The following is a 22,360-nucleotide window of genomic DNA, read 5'->3' on the forward strand; positions in this document are numbered from 1 at the left end:
CTTAAAACGACTAAAAACGACTCAAATGCGATTTTAAAATGATTTTTTAACAGGAATTAAAGCAAGAGTTTATACAAGCGAATTAAAAGACTCAGAGACAATTTTTAGAATTTAAACAGGGCTTTAACACATGAAAAGACTAAAATGCCCCTAGGGGCAAAACTGACTCAAAATGACTTCAAATGCAATTTTTGAACTGGATTTTGACATAGAATGAAATGAAGACTTATTCAAACTATTTGAAAGGACTCAAACAAATTTTTAAAGATTGAAAGAAATTTCAACACAGGAAATGACTAAAACGCCCCTAGGGGCTAAATTGACTAAAAAATGACCTAACTGATATTTTTTTAAATGAATTTTGACATGAGATTGAAACAAGGAAAGACTCAAACAATTTTCAAAGATTAAAATGAGTTAAATGCAGGAAATGACTAAAATACCCTTTATGTGAATTTTGCAAATAACATTGAAATAAAATGCAGAGAAAGATGCAATTGATCAGAGACATATCAAATGACTTATAATGCAAGAAAAGAAGAATTAAACAAGTATTTTTAGGTCCAAAATTAGGGTATAACAGCTGCCCCTATTTAAGTTTCTTTGTCCGGAGAGTCAAGAGACGAAGTCTTAGAATTGACGGGACGAAGATACTTAAATATTAACATTTGCACTGCTTTTGGACATAAAAATACGCTTTCAGATTTTCAAACAAACACGAATGCCATGCAACATTTCATTTATGAATGCAAGACAATCTAACCGGAATCTACGGGCTGTGTCACACCACCAAGGGATTTATAGACATCAAGGTAGAAAGAACGGGCAACAAAATACACTTTCAGATTTTCAAACAAACACGAATGCCATGCAACATTTCATTTATGAATGCAAGACAATCGAACCGGAATCTACGGGCTGTGTCACACCACCAAGGGATTTATAGACATCAAGGTAGAAAGAACGGGCAACAACTAGACAGGTACAAGCTGTTCTTTGGATCGAACTTGCCACTTGACCGAGGGATACAAACAAGAGACGGGTACAAGCTGTTCTTTGGATCGAACTTGCCACTTGACCGAGAGAATACAAACAAAAGATAGGTACAAGCTGTTCTTTGGATCGAACTTGCCACTTGACCGGAAACATAGTCAAAAGGTAGATACAAGCTGTTCTTTGGATCGAACTTGCCACTTGATCGGAAACATAGACAAAAGGTAGATACAAGCTGTTCTTTGGATCGAACTTGCCACTTGATCAATACCACAACATGTAAGTTGGTGCAAACTGTTCTTTGGATCGAACTTGCCGTTTGACCGATAACAAAACATAAGCAAAGGGTTCAAACTGTTCTTTGGATCGAACTTGCCGTTTGACCGGAAACATAGACATATACGCAGGTACAAGTGGTTCTTTTTGAATTGAACCTGGCACTTGACCAGTAACAAGATACAAATTGAGAGTCTGGTTTAACAAGATACCAATTGAGGGTAAATTGTCATTGACCCGATTTGCAAATAGACATGACCATTTTTGTTGGCCCAAAAGTAAATTGACATTGATTTGAACTGAATTGACAGTTGAAATTGACATCAGCATTGACATTGACATTGACATTGGCATTGACATTGACATTGACATCGACATTGACATTGACATTGGCATTGACATTGGCATTGACATTGGCATTTGACATTAACATTGACATTGACATTGACATTGGCATTGGCATTTGACATTAACATTGACATTAGCATTTGACATTAACATTGACATTGACATTGACATTGGCATTGGCATTTGACATTAACATTGACATTGACATTGGCATTTGACATTAACATTGACATTGACATTGGCATTTGACATTAACATTGACATTGACATTGGGTATTAACATTGACATTGACATTGACATTTGACATTAACATTGACATTGACATTGGATATTGACATTTGACATTTGACATTTGACATTAACATTGACATTGACATTGGGTATTAACATTGACATTGACATTGACATTTGACATTAACATTGACATTGACATTGGATATTGACATTTGACATTTGACAGTTGGATATGCAACATGTATGTATGGTATAGCAAGATTATTGGATGTATGAGCACATAAAATGCATGATTATGCATGTATGAATGCTTGAAATGCATGATTGGCTTGTAATTTGATAGAGAAAGTTTCACAGAGATAGACAAAGCATTGGAAGATTGGGCACGTAGTGGCTCGTGCTGCGACATATTCACAGGGGGAAAACCTCTTTGGAGATACCGTCGTTGAGAGACGTATCGAAACCATGGCTGAGGGCAATAAAACTTGTAAAGGAGGACCCTTGGAAGGTTCTTGGACACAGTTCGCCGTTGCTAGGCGTGTCAGTGCTGGGTAACCATTGGATGTTCGCATCTGTGGTCAATGCTTTTTCAATATTTCATTCTTTCATTATTCATTTTCAAACCCATTTTTGCCTGAACCGCCCTTTCGGGTTTTCGATTCACCGGGGAGTAAAGATTCTTTTCATTGCCCCATTTTTGCCTGAATTGCCTTCATAGGTTGTCAATCAGCGGGGTGCTCATTTTTGCCTAAGCCGCCCTTTCGGGTTTTCAACTTAGCGAGCTTTTCATTTTTCATTTTTCATTTTCATTCTATTTTTTTTCATTCTTGCCATTGACCACAGATCATCCTGGGGAGTAACCTGCTTGTAACATGTGTTGAAATAGACATTGACATTCATTCATTCATGCATGTTTCATTGAAATGTACTTTATTGCTCAGGTTTGCTTTCAAAATAGACAGAAAAAGATTTTTTCAATTTTCAAAAATGTTTGTTTCAGACATTAACATTATTCAAAATAGAAAGAAAATGTTTTGTATATGGCATTGAAAGTAGAAAGAAAAATAGAGTTTCAAACAATAGAAAGGCTCAAATTGATGTAGAAGAGTGAAAGTCAGCCAAAGGCATGGCTTCACGGATTTACAAAGCTTGGAAAATGGTAATTTTATTGGTTGGTGATACATTGAACACGATGACCGCTACATTTCATAGAAATTTTGAATTCACAAGTACAGAAGCCTCTGATGAAGAAGATCATTGACAGTTGCAGATGCCCCAAGGGGTGATGGTGATTTGCCAGATATAGTTACTTGTCTTTTATCAACCTCATTTTTGCATGAACCGCCCTTTCGGGTTTTCGGCTCATCGAGGCGCTCATTCTTGCCTGAGTTGCGTACAATCTCAGCGAGCTTTTTCATATATTTTTTTTTTGTCCCTAACTTTTGCCTGGATCGCCCTTTCGGGTTTTCGATCCACCGGGAAGCGCATTTTTGCCTAGGCCGCCCTTTCGGGTTTTCGACCTACCACGCTGTTCTTTTCTTTCTAGACAAAGTATTTCTTGACTATATCGGCATTAACAGGATTTGGGAGTTCAACACCATCCATGTGCGTAAGAATCAAAGCACCACCAGAGAAAGCCTTCTTGACAACATAAGGACCTTCATAGTTAGGTGTCCACTTGCCCCTTGGGTCGGGTTGCTGACTTATCCTTCTTTTCAATACAAGTTCGCCTTCCTTGAATTCTCGAGGTCGGACTTTCTTGTCAAAAGCATTCTTCATTCGCACTTGATACAACTGTCCACGAGTCATAGCATCCATACGTTTCTCTTCAATCAGATTCAATTGATCATACCGACTTTGACACCATTCAGCCTCAGTTAACTTTGCTTCCATGATCACTCGAAGAGATGGAATCTCCACTTCCAGGGGGAGAACTGCTTCCATGCCATATACCAGAGAGAAAGGAGTTGCCCCGGTTGAACTGCGTACTGTAGTACGGTAACCATGCAAGGCAAAAGGTAGCATTTCATGCCAGTCTTTGTAAGTAGTGACCATCTTCTGAACAATCTTCTTGATGTTTTTGTTAGCGGCCTCAACTGCACCATTCATCTGAGGTCTGTAAGGAGAAGAGTTGTGATGTTCAATTTTGAATTCTTCACATAAAGCTTGCATCATACTATTGTTCAGATTGGAACCATTGTCAGTGATGATCTTGTTGGGAACACCATATCGACAGATGATGTTATTCTTGATAAACTTGACAACCACTTGCTTGGTCACATTGGCATAGGAGGCAGCTTCAACCCACTTGGTGAAATAGTCAATTGCCACTAGAATGAAACGATGTCCATTGGAAGCCTTCGGTTCAATTTTTTCCGATCATGTCAATGCCCCACATAGAGAAAGGCCATGGGGAAGATATAACATTGAGAGCGTGTGGAGGCACATGAATCTTGTCAGCATAAATTTGACATTTGTGGCATCTCTTGGCGTGTTTGTGACAATCACGCTCCATGGTTATCCAGTAATAGCCGGCTCTTAACAGTTTTCTTGACATGGTGTGACCCGAAGCGTGGGTCCCAAAGGTACCGTCATGTACATCATGCATCAACTTCTCAGCTTCTTGTTTATCAACACATCTCAGCAAGACCATATCATAGTTCCTCTTGTATAGGACTTCTCCGTCCAGAAGGAATTTACTAGCCCATCGTCTCAAGGTCTTTTTATCTCTGTTGGAAGCACCAGGTGGATATTCATGATTCTGCAAGAATTGTTTGATGTTGTGATACCAAGGCTTTTTGTCATTCACATCTTTGTCAGCTTGATCTGGCATATTTTCAATAGTAAACACATGAGCGGGTCTATCAAGACGTTGCACTTTGATTACGGGCACATCATTCCAGTGATTGACTCGAAACATGGAAGACAAAGTAGCAAGAGCATCAGCCATCTGATTTTCATCCCGAGGGATGTGGTGCAGCTCAACCTTGGTAAAGTATGTCAATAGACGTCTTGCATAGTCACGGTATGGGATCAGTTTCTCATGATGAGTCTCCCATTCACCCTTTATCTGATTAATAACAAGTGCAGAATCTCCATAGATGTCAAGGTGTTTGATTCTCAGATCGAGGGCTTCTTCAATGCCCAAGATGCATGCTTCATATTCAGCTATGTTGTTTGTGCATTCAAAAGTTATTCGAGCGGTGAAAGGAATGTGGTGCCCCTGCGGAGTTACAATGATGGCTCCAATTCCTTTACCATAAACATTAACAGCACCATCAAACACCAATCCCCATTTGCTATTGGGATCTGGCCCTTCATTGATCAGTGGCTCTTCACAGTCTTTTGCTTTCAAATACATGATCTCTTCATCAGGGAAATCAAACTTAATTGGCTGGTAATCATCAAGAGGTTGACAAGCAAGATGCTCAGCAAGGACACTTCCTTTGATTGCTTTCTGAGCTTTGTACACAATATCATATTCAGACAACAACATTTGCCAACGTGCGATCTTTCCAGTAACAGCAGGCTTCTCAAAGATGTACTTGATTGGATCCATTCGGGATATCAACCAAGTTGTATGATTCACCATATAATGACGCAGGCGTTTGGCAGCCCAGGCTAAAGCACAACAAGTCTTTTCAAGCATCGTATACCGAGTCTCGCAGTCGGTGAACTTCTTGCTCAGATAGTAGATAGCAGGCTCTTTCTTACCAGTCTCATCTTGTTGACCGAGAACACAACCCACGGAATCATCTAACACTGACAGATACATAATCAAAGGCCTTCCTTCCACTGGCGGGACAAGGATGGGTGGCTCCAACAGGTACTCTTTAATGCTATCAAAAGCTTCCTGACATTCATCATTCCATACAACAGGCTGGTTTTTTCTGAGCAATTTGAAAATTGGACCACAAGTAGTAGTCATGTGAGATATGAATCTTGAAATGTAATTCAGACGTCCGAGGAAACCTCTGACTTGCTTTTCAGTTTGAGGGGCCGGCATTTCTCTGATGGCTCGGACTTTGTCGGGATCAACTTCAATGCCTCTTTGGCTGACAATGAAGCCTAGCAACCTTCCAGATCTTACACCAAATGTGCACTTGTTAGGATTCAACCGCAGCTTGTACTTTCTCAATCTTTCAAACATCTTTTTCAAATACACAACATGCTGCTCTTCATCACTTGACTTCACAATCATGTCATCAACATATACTTCAATCTCTTTGTGAATCATATCATGAAACAGAGTTGTCATACCTCTTTGATAGGTAGCACCAGCATTTATCAAGCCAAACGGCATCACTTTATAACAGAACGTTCCCCATGGAGTAATGAAGGACGTCTTTTCTCTATCTTCAGGAGACATTCGTATCTGATTATAGCCAGAGAAACCATCCATGAAAGAGAACACTTTAGATTGAGCAGTACTGTCAACAAGCACGTCAATATGAGGCAATGGGAAGTTATCTTTTGGACTAGCTTTATTCAAATCTCTGTAATCCACGCACATTCGAACTTTCCCATCTTTCTTTGGTACTGGTACGATGTTGGCAATCCACTCAGGATATTCAGCTGTCATGAGGAAACCCGCATCAATTTGCTTTTGTACCTCAGCCTTGATCTTAAGAGCCATGTCTGGACGAGACCTTCTCAATTTCTGTTTGACAGGAGGACATTCAGGTCTTGTCGGTATCCGATGTTCCACAATCTTGGGATCTAGACCCGGCATATCTTCATAGGACCATGCAAAGACATCTGGATAATCATGGAGAAGCTGAATGATCTTCCTTTTCACTTCTGGCTCGAGTGCTGCACCAATCTTGATCTCTCGCTTGTTCTCTTCAGTACCCAGGTTGATAAGCTCAATCTCTTCCTGGTGAGGCTGAATGGCTCTTCTTTCTTGCTCAAGCAGTCGAGTGATCTCATACGGTATCTCTTCATAATCATCATCCTCATCTTCAGCTTCATATACAGGGAATTCAAAATTTGGAGGAACCATAGGGTCACTGTGTTCAACGGGTTTATTATGGTTCAATCTGCATAATATGATTGGGATGATTTTTAGAAAAATGTTTTTCTATGCAGATTTTTAAAATTAATAAGAAAAATACAGATGTTTTGGTTTTTTTCTGGCATTACCATTATTTCCAAGAAAAAGGCACTAAAAAGTAAAAAACAAGGAGTCGTGAGAAAGACGACAACTTTTATTGATAACGGCAATGCCGAAACAAACACGCCCTTACAATGATATCACTTTCGCCTTGGGCAGAGCGAAAGGATCGTTATTTTGAAAACAAAAAAACATGAGCAACAAGACACATTACATGGAAGCATGCATGACTAAAGGAACATCAATGGCTTCCCAATTTCTCACAGTGCCTCCTGGTATAACAAATGTAGGCACGTAACCACCTTCAGCGGCATCTTCAGTAATAGCATTGATGAACCCAGCACTGTAGAAAGTTCCTTTTGAAACAGCAGATGTCGGGGAGAATCCAAGGCCTTCTTTACGCTTGTTTTCCAAGATCTGAATCACCTTGCCCCAGCCAGCAGCTTGCCCTGCTTGAACAGCCTTTTGGGCATCTTTCAGTGAGGCCATGCTAGCACCAGCCCTCCGGGGCTCTGCACCCTCAACAGTCAATCCTTGAAACGACGTCCCTTCAGCGGACCCTGCTTCAACACAAGAGAACGATGATACCTGGCTAACTAGATATGCTTCTTCACCATGCACAGTGACAATCTTACCATTCCTCATGAACTTAAGCTTCTGATGCAAAGTGGACGTGACTGCTCCAGCGTCGTGGATCCACGGTCTTCCGAGGAGACAACTGTAAGAGGCATTGATATCCATGACTTGGAATGTAATCTGAAATGTCTCGGGACCAATGGTAATTGGCAAGTCTACCTCCCCGAGAACATCCTTGCGGGATCCATCAAAAGCTTTAACCAGATAGCTGCTACCTCTCAGAGAAATTCCATGATGGCTCAATTGCCTTAGTGTGGATTCAGGCATTACATTCAGAGACGATCCAGTGTCCACCAATACGTTGGATATCATATCAGACCCACAGTGCACCGAGATATGTAGAGCCAAGTTGTGGCGTTTCCCCGCTTCGGGGAGCTCATCGTCGCCGAACCCCAAGTTGTTGCAGGCAGTAATGTTACTCACTATCCCATCAAATTGATCCACAGAGACTTCGTGGTCAACATAAGCTTGCTCCAGTATCTTCATTAACACCTTCCTGTGAGCTTCTGAGCTCATAAGTAGAGACAAGATGGAGTTTGCAGCAGCTGGTCAATAATCTTATAATCGCTTTTCTTGATGAGCCTCAAAATCTCGTCCAGATTAGACTCTTCAATGGGCTGGCCCGAGGGGCTGGCATTCTCTTCCTCAAGGTTAGCCATGTTTCTTCTCTTGTACAATCTTGTCTGATAAACTCTATCTGGTTAGTAAACCTTACGAGCACGAGCCACCTTTCAGACTGCGGCGGAAAAACCAGGAGACAATGAGCACGGGAAGCCATTTGTGACCGATGAATGATGCATATGATGCATGGTATGCAAATGCAAAAAGACTCTTTTTTGTCAGAGGACTTGTCAAAGTGGTCATGAACATCACGGAGAAACACGGTTTTATTTGAAGATCTTGAGCAAAACTAGAAGTTTAGTTGAGATGGTATCACTTGGTGTTCATATCCGTGATGTTCAAAAGATGACTTGTCTAAGTCCTCCGATAAATGCATGGGAAAAAGTTTATGCATGTATGCATGTATGCATGATTATGTTCAAGTTCGGAGAAAACATGGTGGGTTTGAAGTTCAAAGTCGAGGAGTCATGGGTGGACACGGTGTCCGGTGAATCTAGGGCTTTAGGATAATAGTAACCGGGTTCTAAAAAGGTTCCCAAGTTGCAACCTCTCCGACGTGTCCCATGGTGTCACGAGACAACTCTCGCTCCATGATTATACGTGGAAGGTCTAACTTGAGTGTAGTATCGCGTGACGACTAAAACTCGAGACGACACTCGGTTTAGCCTCCGCACTACGTCCTAGAAAATGGCCATGGATGGGTTTGGTTATCTACGGTCCATAGCGTCATAGAACAATTAGAAGCAAAGTGCCTAAACGCGACAACCCGCGCCGACAACATCACCTCCAAAATGCCTCAGCTATGTGGGATTGATCGCATAATCCAAAACACGAGGCAACCCCCGGAATGAATTGTCGATTATATCCCTCCTAAATCCTAAGTTCACTCAGCCCGGGTGCAGGACTTTTGATATTCTCACCCCACACGTTTGCAAGAAATTAAACATTTATTCACATAGGAAAGCAAGTAAAAGAAACAAGTAAAAATACAAGCGCAAGCGTGGAAATAAAGACTAGGCGTAACTCTCAAATCTCCCCAGTGAAGTCGCCAGCTGTTTTATCTTGGTTTTCGGGTGTCAAACATTGATTACGTTTGAACCTTTTAACCGGTGATATCTTATTTTTTCTTGGGAAGGGAAAAAGTAAGCAAAACCCTTGAGAATCGAGGTCCGGGAGTTGTTTTCGCTACGGGAAGGTGTTAGGCACCCATAACGACTATAGTAACCTATAGGAACCGTCTTTAATTTCTACGCGCGCGCTTTACTTTTAAATGCTATTTTGAAAAATGTTATTAAACCTAAGAGTTACTAAATGAAGAATTGGAGGGAGAAGAATGTTTTTGGAGTTTTATTTTAGTTGAATTGAAGGAATTTTGTTCCTTGCCTACGTACCCGATTAAGGGATCAAATCCACCGTAGTTCTCTCTCAAAAATGTTTTTTGTTTTTGTTGGTTGATTTTAAGTTTGAAAATTGGATTTTGAAGAATAGAAAGAGGCCTCAAGGGCATGAGATTGGAAAATAGTGAGGTTGAATTAGTGAATTGCAAAAGAAGTCAAAGTTTGATTATTTTCATTGAAATTTGATTAAGAAAATGGAAAAGAAAATACAATGGGATATTGGATCCCAAGGTTTATTTGGAAAAGGTTTGAGTGAAGTTGTTCACATTTGTTTGGAAAATTGGGTTTTTTTTCTAAGTATAAGGCCTAAACATACATCTAAACATACAATCCTAAACATACATCTAAACATGCATATTCTAGCTATATAGTGATGTGTGTGCATGTGTCGGTGCTTGTGTCGGTGTACATTATTAGAGTCCATTGTCCTTTACATCATGCCCTAGTTTACATTCTATGGCCTCTTTGCCAAGAAATTAAAAATTGCATGAAGTAAAATATTACAAGAATTCCTAAGTTTTTACATTCTAACTTTTACATGGAATTTAAAGTGTAAGAAAATAAAGCTAAGGACACAAGATAGAAACAAGGGGTTAGTAACACCAAATGTAATGAAGAAAACAATAAGGCAAAAGAACACTAAACAAATGCAAAGAACCCAAAGATAAAGGGGTAAGATATACTAAGAACTAATCACAACACTTCAAGAGGCATGACTTATAATTTCCACATTATTGCAATTTTTAAATGGGTTTTAATGCAGCAAAAATGTGAGAATTAGAGGTCCATGCTCCAATTGTAAGGTCATGATTCATTCCTAGATATATCTAACGTTTTATTTTCGCAAACAATCATTAATATGTCTTGCAAAGCAAGTGACTAATCACAACACATTAACATCCAATGAAAATACATCAAATATAGAGGTGAACTCATCACAAATTCACACATTGTCAATCACAAACATGCATCAAGAATTGGAGTTAAGATCATGCAATTTTTCATAAGCTTTAAACACTAGGCATCGCAAGTGAGCGAGGAAGGCATTGCATTATTTTTTATCAATTTCTAATATGCAAAATCACAAAAAAAGAAGATTGATCATCCAAAACAAAAGCAATAGGGTTCACAATATTTTCAAGAGATTTTTAACAAGATCTTTCAACAAGAATTTATCAAGAATTAAAAGAAATGCATTGACAAAAGGTGAATATTTTTCACATATCTTCAGTACTTATCATGCAAGAAACATCAAGAAATAATCAAAAAATCAACAAGAAAAACAATAGGAAGTGATTTGGAATTTTTCGAGAAGCTTTAGCCATCACAGGGGTGTAAAAAACACAATCAGCGTACGAAAATAGCAAAAAAAAAAAAAAAACAAGCAACAAGAAAAGCTGTACCAGCAGAGGCCCAAGCCCAAACTCCCAACACATAAGCCACGCAGCACTCCTTCTTCTCTTCTTCTTCCTCTTTCCTTCTGCAGATTTGCGGCACTTCCTTTCTTCAATTCACAATCATCCTTAAGTCATGTTCAGCAACAACAACACGCAAAGCCTCTTTGAACAAACACTCCGATGCCTGAACAAATCCTCTCACGTTCAGCAATCCACCGTCACTTCTTCTTCTTCATCGAGACAAAAGAAAACCAGTCCGGCGAATCCGTATCCGCTAATCCTTTATTTCCCGCCGCTAATTCTCTCACTCCATTCCAATCCTTCAATCGCCGTCGTTCTGTTCTGGTTTGTATTACTGAGAGTTGCGTTCCGAGAGAAAAAAAAACCATCGCAGAGGAACCGCAAGGTTCTAGCGTTTTCGCAGCTGGTTCAATCGAACTGGATGAGTTCACAGTGAAATTGAACGCAGAACTCAGTGAATTGGAATTTGAATCAGGTTTACAACGAGGACCAGTGCACTGTAAATTAGGATCGGAGGATGATGTAGTGACGGTTAGCGATTGACCGGTAAGCATCGTCGGAAGCTTGGTGCCGGCGGGAAGACGGCATGAGCTTCGCTGCGAAAGCGGTGACGTGACGCAGTGGAAACGAAGAGGATCAGGTGGATTCGTCGTTGTTTGATTCAGTTTATACCTCCTCCATCCTTCGAATTCGAACCCAAGCTTGGTGTTGAGGATTGGAACTGATTTGAGCCAAGATTTGTTCGTTGATATCGAATTGAGGTCAGAAATTGCTTGTTGTTGAGTACGGTGGCGAAATGAATCGGTAACGGTGGATTGTGGTGGAGGTGCGGTAGCTATGGTAGAAATGTGGTGGTGAGAAATGGTTTATGGTGGTTTGTGGTGGTTGGTAGAGGTTGAAGATGAAGAAAGTGGTGAATATAGTTTGTTAGGGTGGTTGAAGGTGGAAGAGGGAGTTAGTTAGGGTGGTTGAGTGGTGGAGGAAAGTTTGTTGTGGTGATGGAGGTTGTTAAAGTTTGTTAGAGGTGGAGGGAAAATTGAGAGAAAAGTTTTTGTGATTTTGATTGAAAAAATAATTAGTGTGGAAAAAAATGATTAGTTGAATCTTGACCTTGACTTGGACCCTTTTATAGATGACATGGAAATGCTTGGACCAATGGGAGTGGGACATGTGGCACTTGACTTGTAACAAACCTTTAAAGACCAATAACATTTGGACACATGGCACTTGGACTCTAACAAACTAAAAAAGGGATTAAAATGCAAATAATAAAAGTGCGAGGACTAAAATGAAAATTAAAACTAAAATTGAATTGAAAAAGTAAAATTGAAAATTAACATAAAACGAGACGATTAAAAACAACAAAGCAGATGAAAACGAATCAGAAATATTATGTGAAATGACCAAAACGCCCCTAGGGCTTAAAACGACTAAAAACGACTCAAATGCGATTTTAAAATGATTTTTTAACAGGAATTAAAGCAAGAGTTTATACAAGCGAATTAAAAGACTCAGAGACAATTTTTAGAATTTAAACAGGGCTTTAACACATGAAAAGACTAAAATGCCCCTAGGGGCAAAACTGACTCAAAATGACTTCAAATGCAATTTTTGAACTGGATTTTGACATAGAATGAAATGAAGACTTATTCAAACTATTTGAAAGGACTCAAACAAATTTTTAAAGATTGAAAGAAATTTCAACACAGGAAATGACTAAAACGCCCCTAGGGGCTAAATTGACTAAAAAATGACCTAACTGATATTTTTTTAAATGAATTTTGACATGAGATTGAAACAAGGAAAGACTCAAACAATTTTCAAAGATTAAAATGAGTTAAATGCAGGAAATGACTAAAATACCCTTTATGTGAATTTTGCAAATAACATTGAAATAAAATGCAGAGAAAGATGCAATTGATCAGAGACATATCAAATGACTTATAATGCAAGAAAAGAAGAATTAAACAAGTATTTTTAGGTCCAAAATTAGGGTATAACAATGGGCTACCAAAAAGAAGATACATCTTGTTAATAATAGGTAATACTAAACAATTTTTATAAGTCTTCCTTCAACCATGCAGTCCCATACCTCTTATAAGTCAATTGTTACAATTTATCAATTGTATAGCCTAGTGATGGAAGATTTGGCAAGTGCACCAAATCGTAAAATGTAATAAAGTAGTAAATTATCATCTTCACAAGGGTTGTTGGTCAACATAGCAATTAACAAAATATATTTAAGTTAAAAGCAGTAAAAAAGATGAATATGTTTGCAGGTTTTTAATTGTCCCACGCAATGCAAGATTAAGTTTTTGATTCAAACAATTAATGGCGATTAGGGTTTCCTTGAATCTCATCCACCTTATTTATCGGAATTAACACTCGGTTTATAATTAGTTTATGACCTGCCTTGATTCAAGAGAGTAGGACATGATCCCACGATGTAACAGTGGCAAGTTCGAGTATTTATGCCACGACAAAGGCTATACTTGCAACTTTAACATCCCAGACTGCTTTCAGGATTGACGACTAAACCCACAAACCAACACGAGTCTTTTCAACATGTTTTATAATCACTCGCACACTTTCCGAGAAACTTCTCAGAAGGTCACCCATCCAAAATTGCTCCATGTCAAGCAAACTTAAATATAGAGTTCTTGTGAAATGGGATACTGAAAAGAAGATGCATGTTGTTGGTATAGGTTGTACTATAAACTGTTGGAATAAGCCCTAATAGCCAATCTATATTGATTGGGTTTGGCTTTGTATCATGATATTGATATAAATATATATATTGTGAAAATATAAATTAAAAGGCATTTCTTTATTAATTTTGTTTTGTTTCAAAATAATGAAGTCCCTAGAATAGTTAGTCCGTTTAATGGAAAATTATGTATAACTTAATTGTGAGACCCCGTTAAACATAAGGAAACTATTCTAAAAGTATCCGTAGTCAAGCTTTATTGAGAAGTGGGATATCATTAAAGCATAGAGACTATTATGTGGGTAGACTGATGATCACATATCACAGATCATGGATAAAGAGTTATCAAGTCTTCACATAGATATAAATATTATGAGTAATATTTATATTGGATTGACCCGCCGTGAGAATACTATATAGTAAGTTATGCAATTGTCATAAGATATTCTCACAATGATAATAGTGTATATCGCTCTTAGACCTGAAACTACTATGATCCCTAGATGTGGACTCAAGTGCTTTGTTGCCATTCTAACGTTGTTTGTAAAAGGATAACCATAACGTTGGTTGATGGGTACTTGATGAAGCATGCTGAGGGACATGAGTGTCCTAGATGGGATTTGTCCCTCCTCATAAATAGGAGATATATCTTTAGGCCTCTTGATGAAATATGACTGTAAAACTGCATGGCCATGCCGAACTAAGTCAATATAAGATATTGGACTTATTCGTTATTCAGTATATTTCGGAATCAAGAAATATAAACATTGATCTATACAAGGGTGACAATATCTATGACTTGGGATCAATAGAGATATCGAGACAAAGGAGTAATTGTACACATAAGTATTATCATGGAAAGATTTCGTCAGATCACTTGACATTCTTGTCACTTGGGTAGCAATGATGTGTTACTAGATACCGCTCATTGTTTATAATATTAAATATTAGATTTAATATTATTGCAAACGTGACTAGAACCTATAGGGTCACACACAAAGAACAGTCAAAAGAGAAATATATAAGTATGACTTATATAAGGGGTGCGTTTAGTAAATAACGCTAATTAGTTAGCAAAATTACTAAACTCGTTGTTGGGCTTACTGAAGCCCAATAGTGACTTATGACTTGCAGAGCACACTAGAAGTTCTATAAATAGAACTCTGGTGCTGAAGTTTTTGGTACACGTTTTTGAAGCAACCCCTTTCTTCTCTGCACTTCCAATTCATTGGCTAGCACTGAGTTTTGGAGGAGCACTGTTCGTGTGGACTTGCTAGAGGCTTTGCTGCTTGCTTGGCTGTGATCGAGATTCCAGTTTCCAGTTCCAGCTTTCAGATTCCACAGTTCAAGGTAACAATCGAATCACTGATTCATGTTTGAATTTCGTAATGATCCAAGGAATGAAAATCGAAAATTTTCCGCTGCTTCTACTCCATTCTTCTATTCGATTTTCCTTCATAAACAATTCTTATAAGCCTTCCTTCAAGCATGCAGTCTCATATCTGGACGACTTTAGGATCCCTGTCATTCTGATGTGATTAGGTTTTGCCTCGAAGCTACTAGGAGTTGTAACAGCCCATTTTTCGTTAGGATTATTTTATTATTTATTTATATGTATTTAATTGCCTGCTTGTGTGTTTGGTTTGGGATTGGTGGATTTTTGACCGAGATGAGTGTTTTGGTCAATTTAAGACTAAGGGCATTTTGGTCACTTAAAGATTAAGGATATTTTAATAACCTTAGAATTGAGATGATTTTGGTATTTTAGACTGAGTAGTTATTTTTACTAAGTTAGAAGTAACTTGTAGTAATTATTCAATGTTTTAGCGAGTTAGCGAGTAATAACTTTTTAGAATTCATTAGTAAGAGTTTTAGGCCCATTGTGAATATTAGTAACCTAGCCCATTGGAGAGTAGTATATATACTTTCATGAAGGAAAATTAGAGTTAGTAACATTTAGAGAGAGAGAGAGAGAGAGAGAGAGAGAGAGAGAGAGAGAGAGAGAGAGAGAGAGAGAGAGAGATTGAGAGAGAGAAAGTGAGAAGATAGAGAGCTAGAAGGGAGAGTGAACCCTAAACTAGAGAATTTGAAGGTTTAAGGTAAGGGGGATAGATTCTTTCACTTATATAAGCTATAATCTCATTTTTCTACTTATGGGTCATAATTGATTTTGAGTGAATTATGATTTTCATGAATTTTGATGTTAGTTTTCGTGCTCATAATTATGTGGTAAATTTAGTTATGTGAAATTTGATATAAACTTGTTGTTAGTGCTTAAACTTCATTGTTGTTTTGTGTTGATATTGAGGTTTTAGCTTAAATTGGTGATATTGATGATAATGTTGTTGAATTGCGATGAATTCATGATTTATATGTTGAGAATGTTGTTGAGTATATGTTGGTGATGATAATTCATGCATTGGGTATCGATAAATGTGTTGTTGTGGTTAAGTTGTTTTATTTTTACGACTTTTGTGAAAATGGGTTAAAAATGAAGATGTTTGATTTTGATGAATTTGAATAAATTAATGGAGTTGTTATGATGAATTAGAATGAGTAGAATTTCTGCTTTTGATCAAAAGTTTTGGGGTGAGAAATCATTTGGGAGAAATTGCTTTTTTGTGTCAAAAATCGTTTTAAGCAAATTTGTGAAATAAGTCATTTTAGGGTGAATGTAATAAAGTTGTTTTGGGTTGTAAAACTATGTTTTTGAGTGTGTATCAATGGTCTAGGTGTTTGGGAAACGTTTGGTGAAAACAGAATTGAAAACGGATCGAAAATCAAAATTACGTTTGATGAAAAAGGATCGAAAATCAGAATTTTACGCGCGAAGACGAAAAATTAGTATTTTCTCATGAATGGGTGGCACGGCCATGTGCCCTGTTGGCACATTCGTGCCAGCCCCTCTGCGTCCGGACACCGGAATTTTTGATATTTTTGAGTACTTTTAAGTTTACCAATGGTCCCCAAACACCTAAACCTAATTAAATAAAGTGTAATTGGACTTCTAAGAGTGATTTATCATAACTTTAAGTTAGGTATGGATTGGTTTGGAAAATGAAGTAAAAAAGAGACGAACTTTGAGAATATTGCAAAATGAATGAATCCTGAAAAACTAAAATGCTATGATAGATTACCCTAGATGTTTGATGGCGCTTTTTATTGTTATTTTATTTCAATCAAAAATCCAAACTTTTCAAACCTTAATCCTTCAGCTAATCTCCATTAAAGAGATAATCATAATTACAAACAACTCCCTATTGGAATGATAATCTTTTACTACTTCGATAAGAATCGTACACTTGCGGATTCACATCAAGTTTTTGGCGCCATTGCCGGGGAGTTAAGTAATTTTGATTAACTTTTTAGTATCGGTTAGACTGAATTCTTTTTCTTTTTCTTTTTCTTTTTCTTCTTACCTTCAACTTTTAGAGTTTTTATTTCTTTTATTCGAAGATGCAAAAGTCTTGGTGAATTCGTTCCCATGATCGAAAGATTCTTGCACAAAAGAAGGAAAGATTCACGCAATAATAACGTTATGGCTGAGGAACACACTCTTAAAGAGCATGCAACCCCTTCTACGGACGAGACACATGCTATTATTGTGTATCCAATGTTTAAAGGCAATAATTTTGAAATAAAGCCTGCACTTCTTAACTTGGTGCAGCAAAATCAATTTTCTGGATCACCCACTGAGGACCTGAATCTTCATATTGCTACTTTTCTAAGACTCAGTGGAGCTTTGAAAGCAAACCAAGATTCTTTCCCCCTTCTAAAACTGCCCAATTGAGGGATCAAATCACATAATTCACTCAAAGAGATGGGGAATCTCTTTATGATGCGTGGGAGCGTTTCAAAGAAATGCTTAGGCTTTGCCCCCATCATGGTTTAGAGAAGTGGCTAATTGTCCACACTTTTTATAATGGTCTTTCATATACCACAAAAAAGACTATTGAGGCAGGTGCAGGTGGAGCTTTAATGAACAAAACACATCAACATATGCTTTGATTGAAGACATGGCCCAAAACCACTATCAGTGGACGCTTGAGAGAACCATCACTATTGTTACTCCTTTAACCTCTAAAAAAAGAGGCAGGTATGTACGAAGTTTCTACCCTTTTGATCATTTATCTGCTAAGGTGGACGCACTCTTCCAAAAATTTGATAAAATTAGTGTAAGTGCAGTCACACCTGCTCCTGTTTCACCTCCATGTGAAGTCTATGGTATATTTGGCCATACTGGCGTTGAATGCCAACTAGGTAGTGCTGTTGAAAGTCCTGAGCAGTTGAACTATGCTTAATATAACCAAGGGATGTGGCCAAACCAAATCTTTTATAATAAAACTCCTCAAAATCCTTTTGGACAACAAACAACACCACCCGGTTATGCAAACAACCAAAGAGTCCCTCAAAAATCCAGCTTGGACTTTTGCTAGAAAATTATGTAACGGGTCAATCCAAGCAGTTACAAGAACTTAAAAATCAAACAGGATTATTGAATGACTCTCTAAACAAACTTGCATCAAAAGTGGATTCCATTGCTACTCACAACAAGATGGTAGAAACTCAAATCTCTCAAGTAGCTACTTCCTCTCAAACCCTCAGAGTCTTTCCGGGATAAACTGAAGCCAACCCTAAAGGCCATATAAATGATATTACACTTTGGGATGGTAAGCAATTAGAGGATCACGTTCTGAAAACCAAGACGATTGAGGGTGAGATAGAAAGCGAAAAATCGCAAAGTGAGAAAGCCTTAGTAGAAAGTGATAAACAAATTGTTTCACCACATCATAAGTCAAAAATTCATTTTCCAAAAAGGTTTGCTAAGCCTAACCTGGAGTGGAAGTTCAAAAAGTTTGTTGACATGCTGATAAAAATATACATTAATATTCCTTTTACTGAAGCTTTGCCTCAAATGCCTCTCTATGCAAAAAATTTGAAAGATATTTTATCCTAGAAAAGAAAGATAGAGGATAATGAGACAATAGCTTTGACAAGAGAATGTAGTGCTGTCATAAAGAAATTGCCTCCTAAGCTCATAGATCCCAGTAGTTTTTCCATCCCTTGTGTGATTGGGAATGAAACCATTGAGAAAACCATGTGTGATATATGGACTAGTGTTAGCGTGTTGCCTTTGTCCCTCTTTAAGAGGATGGGTATAGGTGAGTTGAAACCTACCGAGATGATCTTCCAGTTAGCTGATCGTACCACCATCTACCCCATCGGATTTATTGAGGACATCCCAGTTATTGTGGGAGCAATCTATATCCCGGCTGACTTTGTGGTAGTGGACATTGATAAGGATTCCCAAATTCCTATCCTTCTTGGAAGGCCATTCCTCGCTACTGCGGGAGCTATTTGTAATATCCCGCTTGTTAGTATCGGAATATTACCAGTCAAACGTGCAAGAGGACGAAGTTCATAGAAAGTAAGGGCAATGGAAATGTTTATTAATGGCATAAGTCTGGTACGAGTTAAGTATCAGAGTTGGATAAACGCGTTTGAAATGAAGGGCAATCTCGTACGTTCGCGCAATAGAATATATAAGTGTTTTTGGGGCCAAAATTATTCATTTCCACTTCTCTTTCTCTCTCTAGGTTTGAGAGAAAGAAATCTCTCCTCCCTCTCTCTCTCTAGAACCGCCCTTCCCCTCTTCTCTTAATCACCTAAACTTCCTCCTAATCATGATCAAGCATGGATTATGCTAGCTTAGCAAGCAAGAAACACTTGAAGGAAAGGATTAAGGCATGGTTTGGTTGAAATGTCTAGAATCAAGGATGAAGCAAAAGCTAGGGTTTGAGCTTGATGTTTGAAAAATTGCAAGAAACTTGTTTAGGTGAGTTCTATAGTTAGTTTTCCACCCTTGGGTTGTGTTATCTCTTGTTAGGTTTCATGAATTTGTGTTAATTAGGGGTTTAGAACCCTAAAGCCCTTTTGGTCAATTCTTGTTGATTAGATGCTAAATTGCCATGAAATATGTTTAATAATGTCAATATATGTTGTTGGATGTATATGGTGCATTGCAGGATCAAATTGGACGAGTTTTGGGTTAAAATTGTAAATTATGCACCACAGACCCGAAGAAACTCGCTATTAGCGAAATAATTTCGCTAATAGCGAAATTCTTCTGAACTTGCCCAAGCCAAACTGGCTAATAGCGACTTCCTCTGGTCCAACCAACATGCTCTTGGCTTGTTGGCTCATTGTAGGGCCGGTGGTGCATTCTGAAGCTTTTGTTTCATCGTTTTACAACTTTATAACCCCAAAATAACATCTAGGCAATGCACATAACATCAAATGATTCTTGAAATTAAAATCATGGCAAACTTAGTATGTATAACATGGATGGCACAACAGTGTTAAGCCGAGTTAATCGGGTAGAAATGAACTAAGCAAGGGAAAGAATATAGAGCCTCGACATAGCTTGTCGAGAACTAGATAGTTAAGCATGGAGTTATTTATGCTAAGATGTGAACGATTAGATATCTATTCACATAGAAAGTTAAGAAAGCATATAGTTTACCTCTAGTAGGATCGTTTTAGGATCCGAGGTAAAAGAGTTAGCATGTATAAGTTTATCTTTCATGCCTGAGCAGACCAAGACTTTAATAATGATGTAGGTGTCGTGTCCGTTGTGTTCCACACTAGGTTGGCTCGAGGGGTTTCCACTAGGTGAAACGGGGTTAGCCGTAAGGAACCCGCACGTCACTGAGGGAGTTCCGATGTCATACCTTAGATAGGTTTTCATCGGTTAGATAGGGATTGTGATCGAGTTTACTCCACCCCGGGGCTCTCCGTAAAATGAACTCAGATAATGTTTATTTGTTCAACGCTAACCTAATGAATGAATCTGACTATGCATAATATTAGACATGTTTATGTTATGTCATAGAGCCTTGACGTAGATCGTCAGGAACTAGTATGATAGCAAGAATGATATGTTGTTAGACACAACATATTTATGCAAGTAGAGCAAGTAAAGGAAGTTATGTCGATGACGATCTTAGGTTTCCCCTGATCGTCCAACCTAGAATCATGTCATGATTATAGTATGTGTAGGCCTCGATACGTAAGGCGTATCTTGGCATAGCGGTCTTAGATTCCCCATGACCGCCATGACACGTATAGTGATAGCAAGACCTATAACAAGTTAACAAGAACCTATCACGGGTCTAGTATGCACAACCGTCTAGGAAAGCATGACCACACACGTATAACCAACCGTCAGGTTGTATTGTAGACACGAGGTGACCGTAGGTTTCCCCCGAGGTTACCTATAGCCTAGGATTAGGCAGAACTCACTGAGATATTATGTCTCATCCCACTCCTTATATGTTTCAGATAAACATGTTGGTTCAGCAAGCTAGTAGCCGAATGGATATTTCAGCAAGTGATCGTTCGTACCCGCAATAGGGTGATATGGATATTCAAGGATGCATTTACTATGTTTTATACAAAGTTATGTATACTCTTTTGTACGAACGTGTTTTATCTTGGTTTTTCGGGTGTCAAACATTGATTACGTTTGAACCTTTTTAACCTTTGATATCTCATTTTTTCTTGGGAAGGGAAAAAATAAGAAAAACCCTTGAGAATCGAGGTCCGGGAGTTGTTTTCGCTACGGGAAGGTGTTAGGCACCCATAACGACTATAGTATCCTATAGGAACCGTCTTTACTTTCTACGCACGCGCTTTATCTTTAAATGCTATTTGAAAAGTGATATTTACACCTAAGAGTTTACTAAGTGAAGAATTGGAGGGAGAAGAAGATGTTTGAATTTTTGTTTTATTGGACTTGGAGAAGTTTTGACTTCTTGCCTACATACCTTTTTAAGGGATCAAACTCCATGTAGTTCTCTTCCACAAAAATGTTTTTGTTTTTGTTGGTTGATTTTAATTTTGAAAAATGGGATTTTGAAGAATGAGAGAGAAAGGCCTCAAGGGCATAAGATTGTGAAAATATGAGGTTGAATTAGTCATTTTGCAAAAGAAAGTCTAACTATTATTAGAATTCATTAAAGTTTTTGTTTAAGAAAATAAAGTTAAAATACAATGGGATTTTGATCCCAAGGTTTATTTGGAAAGTGATTTGAGTGATATTGTTCATATTTTTTGGAAAAGAGATTTTTCTAAGTATTGTGATTCCTAAGCATACATCTAATGCATACATTCCCTAAGCATACATCTAAAGTATCCATGTGATGTGTGTGCATGTGTCGGTGCTTGTGTCGGTGTACATCATTAGAGTCCATTGTTCTTTACATATGCCCTAGTTTACATTCTATGGTCTTGCAAGAATTGAAATTGCATAAGATAAAGTACAAAAATCCTAGGTTTTTACATGCTAAGTCTTTGCATGAAAATTAAAGTGCAAGAAAATAAAGACTAAGAATATAAGATGGAGGATGAGATGCTTATGGAATGTATGAAACATGAAGTAAAGTGGTTAGTAGCATAAGGCATAATAGAATGGAAATTATAAGCAAAAGAAACACTAAAAAAAAAAACTTGACAAAAAGTAATAAAACTCTTAACCTAAAAGTGGCAAAATATACCTAAAACCTACCATAACATCAAAACAAGTGTATGACCTATAATCCTCACATCATGACAATT

The 22,360-nt window shown here is 38.0% G+C and overlaps 1 non-coding gene across 1 annotated transcript; it reads right to left on the reverse strand.

The window, feature by feature from the left end:
• Nucleotides 1–17,527: 17,527 nt before the first annotated feature.
• LOC146915926 (small nucleolar RNA R71) lies at nucleotides 17,528–17,634 on the reverse strand. The gene has a single exon (XR_015017129.1). It is a non-coding gene; the product is annotated as a small nucleolar RNA R71 (small nucleolar RNA).
• Between the last annotated feature and the right edge of the window lie 4,726 nt (nucleotides 17,635–22,360).

Source organism: Medicago sativa, chromosome 6 (genome assembly GCF_051527215.1).
Source record: "Medicago sativa cultivar Bolivia chromosome 6, Bolivia_mono, whole genome shotgun sequence".
Classification (NCBI taxonomy): Eukaryota; Viridiplantae; Streptophyta; class Magnoliopsida; order Fabales; family Fabaceae; genus Medicago; species Medicago sativa.